This window comes from Emydura macquarii, unplaced genomic scaffold, assembly GCF_026122565.2.
Source record: "Emydura macquarii macquarii isolate MOO-44397 ecotype Brisbane River unplaced genomic scaffold, CSIRO-AGI_Emac_v2 contig_1253, whole genome shotgun sequence".
Taxonomy (NCBI): Eukaryota; Metazoa; Chordata; order Testudines; family Chelidae; genus Emydura; species Emydura macquarii.
In genome coordinates, this window is record NW_027131390.1 from 46851227 (window position 1) to 46864947 (window position 13721).

The 13721-nt window shown below is 40.3% G+C and overlaps 1 protein-coding gene across 1 annotated transcript in view; it reads right to left on the reverse strand.

Moving 5' to 3' along the window:
* The window catches only part of LOC137154072 (interferon lambda-3-like), a 32217-nt gene extending 24810 nt beyond the window's left edge, over positions 1-7407 (reverse strand). Inside the window, exon 1 of the mRNA XM_067549807.1 lies at positions 7326-7407. The gene's annotated coding sequence lies outside the window, so the exon portion shown is untranslated. The remainder of the gene's footprint in view (positions 1-7325) is intronic.
* Between the last annotated feature and the right edge of the window lie 6314 nt (positions 7408-13721).

The window sequence follows — 13721 nt, forward strand, 5'->3', positions numbered from 1 at the left end:
TTGGCCCAAAAAGTTAAGCTTAGGAGTTTCATTCCAAGTGATAGGCATTTTACTTGCTGCTATCTGTAGTACACACAGAGGCACACTTTGCATTCTGTCACATCCTATATGCAACACCTATACTTAGACATAGTCTAGTTTTCTCAGATTTGTGTTCATTGCTGAACCAAAGGCCTGGTGTCCATACTCAATAATTGGTCTAATTAGCGCTCTCTATAGCATTTCCTCTGTTTTCTTATCTGCTCTCTAGGATGTTCCAGAGAGATACTTTTATATAAATTAATTCCACCTTTGCACGTATCTTTAATATTTTCAGTCCGGGCCCTCCACATGACCTTGTTATAAACATCACACCTAAGAATCTGTAATTTTTCCACTATATTTATCTGTTGCCCATATAGCCACAACTTTACATCTTTTTGGATTTTCTTTGTTGGGATCTTTCTCTTAGTTGTGTTGATGGAGAATTTGAAGCTCCACCTTTTTGCCCATTCTGCACTTCTCTTAAGTGCATCATTGCTTCCTTTAGTGGTGCTTTCAACCAGGTTTCAGCATTTGGTCCAGATGGCACAGTTGTCAGCAAATAATGTGATACCTGTTACTGTATTCATCTCTTTAGGGAGGTCATATATTATGATGTTAATGAGGACTGGGTTAATTACACTCCCTTGTGGAATTCCAGGGATATACATTGGAAAAAGAGTTCCCTCTTGGGACTTGTATTGTCCTTTTGCTTAAGAAATCCTTATCCACCCGTACGTCCTTCCTATAATACCCAAGGAGGCCACTTTATGGCATAGTCCTTCTCTCCATAACACATCATAGGTTTTTTCTATGTCCAGGAAGGTTACTATCATGAATTCTTTGGTTCTCATGCTTTTTTGTGTTTCTGTCTCTATCCTTACCATGTGGTCAATCGCATTCCTATCTCTTCTGAATTGACTTTGCATTCCATCTATGAATCTATTTCTTTCTAAGTGTGCTACTTATCTCTCCATTACCTTTCTTTCGGTCGTTTTTGTAATGCTGGCAGACAAAGGGCCAGCTCATGCTAAGACCATAGGCCTCACTAAACACTGACAAATGCATAGCTGGAAGCCAGTCTGGCTCACCTGTGTGTCAGTATTGTTAAAAGTTGATAAGAATGTGTTTAGATTTGCTGAAATACTCGTAGGATGCTGCATGTATCGGTCTATAGCTCACGGTATAAAGTTACACTGAGTGTTTGCATTGTAAATCTCTGTAATTGTGCAACTCACCAAAAAGGAATAAGCATTAATTTATGGAAAGGGCTCAGCTTGCACACAAGAAGGTCTATTTAAACCAAATGAGCCACTGTGAAGCACCAAATGACAATGAATTGTTGATTTCCCCCCACACACAAAGAGGAGACAAGGCACCACACTTGTCCTATGAGTCTGAAGTCTGGGGGAAGGGAATACAAATCCCTGACCAGAAGAAACTTCATTCTTATGCTGCTAGGACTCAGAGGAGTGATGATTTTGAAGCATAAGAAAGGGGTCTCCAGCTGTTTAGCTTTGGCTAGCTCTAAAGGACATATAGAGTTTGTTTATTATAGAGGTTTCTATGGTCTGTTGAAACTATGACTGTACCTCATTTGTGGGTGTATGTTTATCTACTTTAACCTTGTAAATAACTCATTTCTTTTCATAGTTAATACACCTGTAGTTAATTTATTACAGAATTGGCACAAACATTGTCTTTGGTGAGAGATCTAGGGTGCAATTGACCTGGGGTAAGTGATTGGTCCTTTGGGATTGAAAGTAACTTGAATATTGCTCTGATTTTTCATGTGAGGGACCATCTATCACAAAGACAAGCTTACCTGGGTGGCAAGATAGTTCAGAGTGCCCAAGGAGACTTTCTGCACCTCTGTGGTAAGATTGTTGTAGTGTTTTAGGAGTTCATACTTGTTACTGTGTGTTGGTGAAATCTAATTATAGAACATACAACCAGTTTGGGGTTTTTGCCCTGAGGTTGGAGAGACAAGGTGGGTGAGGTAATATCTTTTATTGGACCAATTTCCATTGGTGAGTGAGACCAATAAACACTACCTTGTTTCTCTAATATCCTGGGACTAACACACCTACAGCAACACTGTCCTGAGGCTGGCACTCATGGTCGTGAGCCCCTCCAAACAGTATGACAGTTTTAACTGAACATGCTGTGAGGGCAATTGGTCAGTATGCTTCAAGTCTTGAGTGTGACACACATTTTCCTCACTAGGACAATAATGAAATGTTTCCATTCCTTAGGTATATCACCTTTTCTCCATATGAAATTATATAATTTTAGTATCACCTCCACAAGCTTCTTTCACTTATGTTTTAAGTATTTCAGAGCTGATTTCATCCTTGCCTGGTGCAGTGATTTTGCTCATCATCATTTTTTTGGAGTTCTATCATAGTAAAGTTTTCATTTAAAATAATATCCACATCCTCCTCCCACCTCTTCATCCTCTCATCGTTACCCTTAAAGAATGTTCTTCTCCGCTTCCTAATTTCTATCTTCTGCTCCTCATCATTACTGACATTCCTGATGGCCAGAATTTCTCCTTTTTCTTTGTTGGAGCTTATTACAACCCTGCAACTACAAGGTTGGTGTTATGTGGCTCTGATTCTTTATTCTATCCATTTTCATAATTTGTTTATATACTTCTGCTGTATTGGTATCTTTATTTACTTTCCCACAATATGGTCACCAGACTTCTCTCTTTGCCCTTTGTGCAACTGCCTTCATTTTTTTTTTACATTTCATTATTTTTTTCATATTTCTTCTCTACTTATGGAATTTTTTGCTGTCTTGCATGCCTTGTTCCTTTCCCTAATTGCCATTTCACATTCCTTGTTCCACTATGATACACTGTTCCTGTCTTTAGGTAGCATTGATATCTAAATAGCTAGGCTGATTGTCTTTATGCTTCCCATTACTAGAGAATTCCTCAATATCTTTATTTATGCATTGCTCATTCACATATTCCTCATTTTTGTTTTTAAAGAGTTTCCAATTTGCTTTGGTTAGATTCCAAGTAGGGCTTTTATCCTCATCTTCAGTATTTCCTTTTCCTTGCTATGTAATTGACATCAGGTAGGGTCTCTACCCGTTCCCTCCTCTCTGTCCATTTCCCAGCTGCATTTGCTAGCGATGGTGCTACAAGCTGTTCCGAAAGCAGGCATGAGAAGCTTCTGCCAATTGTATTGAACCTGATAGGTGCTCTGTCATTTAATATTAGTAAATTTATTCTCTTCAAAAACCTGCTATAAACATTTTCCATTTTTATCATTTTCCTTACTTCCCCACCATCTCTTGTGACTATTCAGATCACCACAGATAACCAACAGCATGTGACATCTTCAGTTAATTCTTTTAGGTCCATAGTCTTTTGTTTCCTGCCTGGGTTATTAACATAAAATCTCAGAGAAGCAGAGTGCTTTTGTATCAGGAGATCAGTGCATTACCCTAGATACCCTGGCACCTGCAGGCTTGACAGTTCATAGCCCCAGCACCTCTGGCCTTGCTGCATCAGTTCTGAATGCACCTCAGCACCTCTTTCATTACAAATTAAGCACTGCCCTTAATGAGGGTGCAGACTCCCCCACTCTTTCCTATTTCTTTATCACGTCTATATCCACCATATCCTGGGAATTCAGAGTTTAGTTTTTCTAGTAGCCAAGTCTCTTGTGTGCATATTATATCAGGCTATGGTTTCATATCAATAGTATTTTTTCTTTAATTCCTGCTCATAGGCTATTAGGCTATGGGCATTCCAGCTGAAAAGAGTCACCACCATTCTTTTAACCTTTGACATTTCCTTCAGGTAGGTTGCTAGTCCATAGGAACTTATCAGCAGCTTTAATTGTAATTCTCATATCCTCTGTTTTCTTTCTTGTTTGAGAGGTACAATTTATTACTCCAACCATGAATGAAATGAATCTTGGAATTGTTCCTTACCCTTGGATGTATATATATACACCCCCTATCTGATTTCTATTTCTTGCATCGGAGGAAGTGGGTTGCAGCTCACGAAAGCTTATGCCTGCAGAAATTAAATTTGTTAGTCTTTAAAGTGCTACAGGACTCCTGTTATTTTTGATGAATCTCTCTGTTTCTATAAGCAGTATGTCATCTCCTTTTACCCCAAGGTCTCTCATTACTTCCTTCCCATTAATTTGTTGCTGGCTGTTCCCTTTCCCCATATCCAGTTCCCCCTCTCCTTCTTTTAGATAGCTCCTAGCAGCTTCTGCATCTGAATCACATTATTAGTGTTTTGGGGTTTTTTGTTTTTCTCTAGCTTGCTTTACTTCAGTACATCCTCCATATGCTGAGCCATGTTTTTCTCCCCAGTTGCCACATTTTTGTTCTGTCCATTCCTACAAATTTTCATAAGAATGGTCACCTCCTCGCTTACTGTGCCCTATTGACCCTTTGCAATTATCTACTTACATGACTAAACCTTTGGCACCTGTAGCATCTCACAAGAGAAGGAACATAGGGTTTAGTTCAGAATATCTGATACCCTAAAGTTACTTTGTCTGACAGCATGTTCCATTAAATGTGACCAGCACTACTCTGGAGAGCTTGCTATCATCTTTTCTTTTGCTATCATCTCCTCGTAGCAGTTACCACCTTACCTTCAGCTAGTCCTTGCTCTTCCTCCTTTTTTTAGGTTTCAGTTGGCACACCATATACCAGTGGCTCTCAACCTTTCCAGACTACTGTATCCCTTACAAGAGTCTGATTTGTCTTACATACCCCAAGTTTCTCCTCATCTAAAAACTACTTGCTTACAAAATCAGACCTAAAAATACAGACGTGTCACAGCGCATTATTACTGAAAAATTGCTTCCTTTCTCATTTCTACCATATCATTATAAAATAAGTCAATTGGAATGTAAACATTTTGCATTTCAGTGTATAGTATAAGGAACAGTATAAACAAGTCATTGTCTGTATGAAATTGTTTGTACAGACTTCACTAGTGGTTTTTATGTAGTAAAAATTGTAAAAATTTGGCAAATATCTAGATGAGCTGATATGCCCCGGGAACACCTCTGCATATCCCCAGGATACATGTACACGTACACAAAACCACTGCCATATACTACCCTTTTGTTTCTGTGAGGAATTTGGGTAGCCGACAGTTTATTTTTATTCTACCTAGAACCTTTGTCTTAAGGAGTTTCCTTATTTATTTTTGTTTTCATATTTCACTAACAAGTCTTCACCAGGTAGTTGCCTAGATCTTACTATATCTCCAGCACTTTTTTTTGGATCCACTCTGAAAATAACAGGGGATTCATATCCTTTATGTTTATGTCCTTAGCTAAGGATTTTACTATTATATTATATTATATTATATTACTTTCCCCACTTCCCTTTTCTACCCTCCTACTTGCTAGTCCTTCTTCTGGCCCCAGAAAACCTACCATCTAGCTGCCTTTCTGCTGCAAACTTTTTGGCTTTATAATCAGCACCCAGACCCTCCCCAGCTGGACTTCTTATCAGTGAAGCCTGGTTTGCTCTCCCAGGTGCTCCTAGGTACATGAATTGGCCTCTCAGACCCAAGTTAACCCCTTCCGGGCCTGTGTGAGGCACATACCCCATCACAGGTGCAATGTTTTACAGTGTTGGGCCCAGGAATGCACATGGAGGCTGAAAGACAAAATGCAACACAGAGAGAGGAGGAATAAGAGAGTCCTAATAACTGAAGTGGGAAAGATGCAAACAAAGTAGAACCTCACTCGCACTAGGGAGAGTGACTGATTTCTGCAAATGAACAGCTCAGGATAAAGCCACCCCCTTTGCACAGACTCAGAACAAGGCCTGCATACTTTGAAACAGGGCTAAGTGGGATGTGGGAGACGCTAGTCTTCTTCACACCATAAGACTGAATTAATGAATTTTACAGCCATGTATATGTTGTAAAATATTGTCCACATAAATTAGTGTATCATTTATACGTGTATAATATGGTTTACAGAAACATGATTATAAACATATAGATCAGAGCTTTAAGACTCCCCTCCATTTATATTTTATATACTATAAAAAGATGATTTTACAATAATGAAAAATATATTTTAAATGGTGAAACTCTATTATTCACACATGTAAAATTTTACATATATAAGCGAAACGCACTGGGCTGGATCCTCAGCTTGTGAAAACTGGTGTAATCCTATAACAGCGTTCTGCTCAGGCTGAAGACAGGGACAGGCTGATGTACACTAGCTGAAGATGTGGCCCTTACATTTCCTCCACAGGGACGAAAAAGTTCAACCCAGGGGACAGTTTGCTTATTCATTATTTCCATTCTTCTACCTTTCCTTTACGTTTCACTCTGAGGGTTAGTATGGGATACCTGTGGCCTGAGAAGCAACAAGAAAATGCGTCTGCCCAGATATGTGTCTTCCCCAGCTGGGATCATTATTGCTTTTCTCTGTAGTGCATGCTCACATTTGCATTTCTAATTCTTTCCCTTTAAAAGGGCTAGGTTAGGGGACTGTTCTCAGGCTGGTCACCCTGGAAATGGGATGTTATCAGCTCCAGGAATGATTGATTACTCAGCTCAGCATGTTTCCCAGCCATGCCTTTTACTGGCTAGAGCTGTCTCAGGCTTTTCTGCAAAGCACTTTTCCAGCTGGTAGCAGCATTTCTGCTCTTTATTAATCAGGGGAAGTCAACGCACATTGGGACTGATCACTTTGCATTAGTCAGAGAGGAGGCACTTAATCTTGTTCTGCTCCGTTATCAACAAAGCCCCTCTTTAACCTAAGCACACGCCTAACTTCAAGCATATGGGCAATCCCATTTCTATTCACCACAATACTTTAGTGCCAGCTTGGGTCCCATAGGCTTCAACAGGACTTAAGCATGTCTTTAAAGTGGGGCATGTGTCAAAAGTGCTTTGTTGAACCAGGTCTTAAATTGGGATACCTGGGCTTGGGCTCTGTCCCCAAGGAAATGGGGAAGGAATTGTGTCCCACCCTCCTGTTGGCTGATTTTGGGGTACAGTGCAGCAAAAGTGGCCTTTGCTGTCCTGGCTATCTCTCTCCCTGGGAAACCCTTTGACAGATACTGCACAGCCTCAGCTACTTCAGGTCCCAGTATGTGCCAGCCACTGCTGCCTGCCTTCTGGCACGTAGACCCAAGCACACACCACTCCCATTCTTAAATGATTTCACTGCTCCCTATTTGCTTCAGGAACCAATTCTGAACTGGGCAGCATGGGGCTGGATTCTGATCTCACCCTTTCTCATAAAGCAAGACCAAGGGGTTATGCAACGTCATTGAAAGGCACTAACCTTGAAACTGAAAGACAAAAATGAATTTTCACACCGTTCACCTATGGAACTCCTTGCCACCAAGATAGCAGTGCGGCCCAAGTATTAGCAGAATCCATCAAAGGACTGGACATGTATCTGGATAACAAGAATGGCCAGAGTTATAGCAGTAAAGATTAAAGCAACAAACAAGAGTTTTGGTTGTGATATAAACCCTCATGTTTCATGGCATGAGACAGCTGCTAACTATTTCTGGTAATTTCATAATTGCCTCCAGTTCTGCAGGGTTTCCTGTATCTTTATCAGAGGCAGCTGCTAATGGCCACTGAGACAGGATGCTGGATTAGATGGACCACTGGTCTGATCTAGTAGGGAGAGCCCTACATTCCAAAAGTTACTCCAAATTCACACCAGTGCAACTGAGACCAGAATTTGCCCCTTCCTTCTCTCTCCACCCCCATTTCTCCTGGCCTCCACTCTGGCCCTTCACACTAATGGTGGCTGCAGTTCACAGACCAAGGTTCATTGAAATAGCCGTGTTGTTAGAAGTATAACTGGCCCCTTAACAGAGGGCCAGGGTTTTCAGCCTCTCCATTGATTTATGCTCCAGCAGAGGGCTGGGAAGGACTCAGCTCTCGGTATCATAGGAGGAACAGCCGGATACCGAGCCCTTTTGAAAATCTAGTCTTTATTTAGGTGCCTAATGGTGAGCTGAGCTCTTTATAAATCTGGCCCGTTGTGGTTGTTGAACACTTGAAAATCTGGCTCCATCTAATGAAAATCTCACAATATCCCTAGGAAGTAGGGAACCATCAGCACCGCCTTACCGCTGAGGAAAATGAGGCAGAGAAGCTCAGTGACATGCCAGAGCACAGAGGGACGCAGTATCCCCTAATAAAAAAGATATATTTAGCTATACGCCTTGAACAAGGAATGTTTGAAAATTAAACCTAGGAGTGACTAACTGGACACACTGAGTAACCTGAGTAGAGAACTTAAGAGGAGTAAATAAAATGGAGAATCTCAGGAATGCATCTGGATTGGATCCCATATTAAAAATTATTTATGTATAGAGGTAAAACAAGCAATAAGAGCAAACAAGGTGCAAGAACTTAAGGCTGTGTACATTTCCCATAGTTTGGTTGACTCTAAATTTAGACCGAATGTGCCCCCTAGTGTTCCTTCAGGATATTACAAAGTAACTGCAGCTCTAAAACACTAAGGCCCGGTCTACACTAGAAAATTAGATCAGGATAATTTTGAAAAATCCACATCCCTGAGTGATGCAGTTAACCCAACCTAACCCCTGGTGTAGACAGCGCTTGGTCAATGGGATAATTCTCCCATCAACATAGCTACCACCTCTCGGAAAAGTGGAGTACCTACGCCAACAGGAAATCCCCTCTTGTTGGCATAGGTAATGTCTATAGCAGCCCAGCTGCAGCGTTTTCACTGTAGGCAAACTCTCAGGCTGTGACTGTACAAGGTGGTTTTCCTAGTTATACCAGTATAATCCCACTGTGGACACTCATATACCAGGATAAGAGTATCCACACGGTTATATGGTATAACTGTATCAGTATAATTGATATAAAAGTGACAAGGTGGGTGAGGTCATATCTTTTATTGACCCAACACGTACTGGTGAGAGAGACAAGCTTTCGAGCTACACAGAGCTCTTTTTCAAGTCTGGGAAAGGCACTGAGTGTCACAGCTAACTATATGGTGGAACAGATTGTTTAGCATAAGTAAACATATATTTTAAGGGATCATTCTCTTAATGAAGTGAAGTGAAGTGGCCCATTAACACCTCCATAGTAATAGGAAAAAAAAGGGGATATAGTGGGTTACAGATTGTTGTAATAAGCCATAAATCCAGTGTCTGAATTAAAACCATGATTTTGAATGTCTAGCAGAGTTATTAATTTAAACTCCAAGGCTCGTCTTTGGAAGGTGTTGTGCAGGTTTCCTTTGAGGCTGAGGACTGAAGGGTCGGATATGGAGTGAAGGTTTGCTGAAAAGTGTTCACCCACAGGTGATATGGTGCTTTTCTCTTTTATCATTTTCCTGTGTGAGTTCATTCGAGAGCGTAGCGATTGTCTGGTTTCACCCACATGGCTGGTACTGGGGCATTTGGCACACTGGATGTGGTACACCACATGTTGTGATAGGCATGTGTAGGATTGCATTAGTAGAAGCATTGCCAGCAAAGCGAGGGAAGTGATTATTCCCTTCTATTCAGCACTGGTGAGACCTCATTTGGAGTATTGTGTCCAGTTTTGGGCCCCCCACTACAGAAAGGATGTGGACACACTGGAACTAGTTCAGCAGAGGGCAACAAAAATGATTAGGGGGCTGGAGCACAGGACTTATGAAGAGAGGCTGAGGCAACTAGGCTTGTTTAGTCTGCAGAAGAGAAGAGTGAGGGGGGATTTGAGAGCAGCCTTTAACTACCTGAAGGGGGGTTTCAGGGAGGATGGAGCTAAACTGTTCTCAGTAATGGCAGATGACAGAACTAGGAGTAATGGTCTCAAGTTGCAGTGGGGGAGGTCTAGGTTGGATATTAGGAAAAACTTTTTCACCAGGAGGGTGGTGAAGCACTGGAATGGGTTACCTAGGGAGGTGGTGGAATCTCCATCCTGAGAGGTTTTTAAGGTGTGGCTTGACAAAGCCCTGGCTGGGATGATTTAGTTGGGGTTGGTCCTGCTTTGAGCAGAGGGTTGGACTAGATGACCTCCTGAGGTCCCTCCTAACCCTAATCTTCTATGATTCTAGAAGACCCATGGATCTTAAAAGGTATGTTGTGGGAAGAGTTCATCATTGTAGCAGTGGAGAAATCTACAAGTTTTGCATCTGTTGTTCTGATCGGGTCTGATGCCAACTTTGAGTTGGTGGGTACTGGTCTGCGGGGAGCTTGCTTCTGATGATGAGCTTGAAGAGATTGAAAGTCAGAAGAGGGAGTTTGGAAAAGATTTCTTTTAAGATGTGGTCCCCAGAGAATACGGGTTGTTATTGTTTGAAGACATTGCACTACTATCATTTACCCTTCTATAGTCTACTGGACAATAGTATTTTCAGTCAATTTTTTTCACCCCATATTATACATTTCTTTCACAGTAATAAAAGCTTCTCCACCTGTGAAATACGGTTGCTGGGAAATCCCAACATTTCAAAATTTGTTTTTGTCCTGAATCAGGACCAAAAGTCAACGTTTTTCACAGAATATTCTGAAATACTTTGCTCCAGAAAAATCTAAAGATTCTTATCCAAATGAATGTTTCAGTAATGTCAAAAAATTTCATTTGGATACAATCAAAAGATTTTGTTTTGATGTCAAAATATGATATAAAATACTAAATATAACTAATCTATAACATAGGTATTATAATATGAAAATTCCAAATGAATGTCAAAACAAAATAAAAATTATTCCACTTTGATTTTGAATCATTTCCATCAAAATTGTTATTGGAATTGACATTTTTCTGTGCAACATTTTGATTTCAACAAAACAGCATTTTCCAACAGAAACCTTTTCCACTGAAAAATTTTCAACCGGCTCTACTGACAAGCCCTGCCAGAAAACGTTAGCATATGATAAAGACTGGAAGAAACCTCAAAACAGTAAAGAGAAGTAAAGTGCCTTGTATCTGTGTATGTTACTGGAATCTGATGTTGTATGCAATGTGTGGTAGCAGTGTCAATCCCAGAATATTAGAGAGACACCTCACTCACCTTGTCACTGAAATCTGAAGCAGACAGATTCTGTGCTATATTAATTAATTAACTGTACTCTTTCTCCACATTGCTGGGAGGCCAGCCTTTGGACCTGACACCTTCTTAATTGTGTATTTCAGTTCAATATGGTCTAGTTTTAGAAACTTGAGAACAGTACCTTCCATTGGCTTCTGGTTATATAAATGTAACCAACTGTCTGGATTTTAAGAGATGACAAGTCGTGCTCTAATTCGTAAGTGTTTCTTCTTTATCTTGGAAACCCTGTGCCTGGCGACCTCGGATGTCCCTGCATCATTTCAGGATGTGTAACTGAGATGACAAAGTTTAAACTTTTATAGTATTTCAGAGTAAATATATTTTATAGGGTAATTTTGACTAATCCTGCAATTTACAATGAGATTTGCATTTTGAACCTTAAACAGGATGAAGTTTGATGAACGTAAAAGGATATTATCAGGTATTTGTAGGGTTTAATTATTGTTTCTTTCGTCTGTCTTGACTTGAAAAAACGAGAGTCCTGTAGCACTTTAAAGACTAACAAATTTAATTTCTGCAGGCATAAGCTTTCATGGGCTGTAACCCACTTCGTCAGATGTAAGGAATAGAAATCACATAGGAGGCATATATATACATATCCAAGGGTAAGTAACAACAATGGGGAAGGGGGATAAAAGCAAAGTCCATTCTGTAAGAGTAGTTGAGGCCTATTCACAACCATTGATAAGGAGGTGAGAACGTGTGAACAGTGACAATTACTTCTTGTAATGAGATAACCATTCCAAGTCCTATTTAGACCCAGTTTGATTGTGTCAAGTTTGCAGATGAGTTCCAGCTCTGCAGTTTCTCTTTGAAGTCTGTTTTTGAAGAAATAGAACTTTTTTTTGAAGAAGTATGGCATACTTATTTTTGCTGTATACAGACTAACACAGCTACCACTCTGGAACTTTTCACCATGTCTTGACTTAAGTTCCTTAGAGATGTGGAATCAAAAGCTTTCCCAGTCAGTTACCGCCTTTGTATATCAAAAAGTTCTTGTTTCTTCTGGAGCACCTGCCAATGTGACTCTGCTTCATGTGTCCTCCTATGTGTACAGAGCAGGCCTCAATGATTTTGGTGCACTTCTGTTGTCTCCAAGAAGACTTAACTCTTCCTACCCAGTTATGGTGTATTCTTTTGCCCCCTCCTGCCCCTACGGCAGCATATGAGCCTCAGGACCTGGTAAATTACCTTTAAATTTGGATGTATTTTGTTGTAATGAATATATCTGTATATAAACTCCCATTGAAATTAAAAGGGTTTTTTTCCCTGAGTATGGGTAAGATATATACACACAAAGGCTATAAATGTAACAAAAATAGTAATGAGCTATTCCTACCCAACCCCTTTTAGTAGTTCTCTGCTCAAATTGTCTGCTCAGTGAGATCGCTTTACGTGGTGGGTCATTTGTTGGGAGAGGCAAACCCCTTCAGATAAAATGGGAACTGGTCCTGACTCTAAACTCATGCTGAACTTCTCTGGGGAACCAAAAGGTTGGCTCACTTGTAAAAAGTTTCCCCCCCCCTACATCTCTGCCCTTTCTAGTTTAAGCCAAGAGCAGAAATGAAAGAACTGCAATATTGTATGAAAGACTGTTCTTGTAGTGGTCCTGGTCTGGGCTAAATTATAACATACTGGAACTACTGGAATTAAAAGAATGAACTGGTGACACTTTCTAGCCAGAAAATGGGATTTGGATAAGCATCACATAAATGTCCAAAAGCTCGTATATTTATCTGAACTGGATCTTTGAAATTCTATTAAAAAAAAAAAAAAAAAAGAGAGTCCTGTAGCACTTTAAAGACTAACAAATTTAAATTTCTTAGTAATTAAAGTGCTACAGGACTCTCGTTGTTTTTGCTGTATACAGACTAACACAGCTACCACTCTGATATTCTATAGGTTCACAAGTCACTAGTGATCTGTACCATCGAACAAAAGAACAAACAACATTTAAGGAAAGACATTGGGACCACTCAGGTATTCAAAGCTGAGTATCTACTGTAAATGCTTTGTTGGATCATGCTCAGGGTGCTCAGTGACTTGCAGGCTTGAGCCCAGACACAGCTAACAAACCAGTGGTTAAAAAAGAGGCAATTCTCCTCTTCTCCATCAGATCCCTCCTCAAGATTGATCCATCATAAATCAGCCAATTATTGATGGCTTGAGGGCAAATAGGACTAGCTGGCGCTCATTTGACCTTTTTAAAAACTGCCAATGCATTGATGCATGTCGAAATGGTATACATTTGATTGTATGCCTGGCCCCACTATTCACTAGTCACATCTTCTCAAGCCGATCCTGTGAATACTTACACACATACTTGACTGTAAGCACATAAATAATCCCACCAAAGTCGTGAGTAAAGTTGAGCCAGGGTGAACGTGTTTGCAGCATAAAAGCCCTTGATTGTAAGTGTAACAGGCTGAGGAAAAGCACGGTGTTAATGTCAGGTATATTATTTCTTTCCCTTTTCCTGTGCCACAGCTTACCTATCTGCAGGGGTATAGACCAGAGTTTAATCTTTTCAGGACCTTGATATAAATATGTATATATATTATAGAGCATTAAAGGGCTCTTCTCCGGGAGGATTCACTCTTCTCAGTCTCTGGGGAATGGTGTTCAAACCCTCTGGAGGGCATG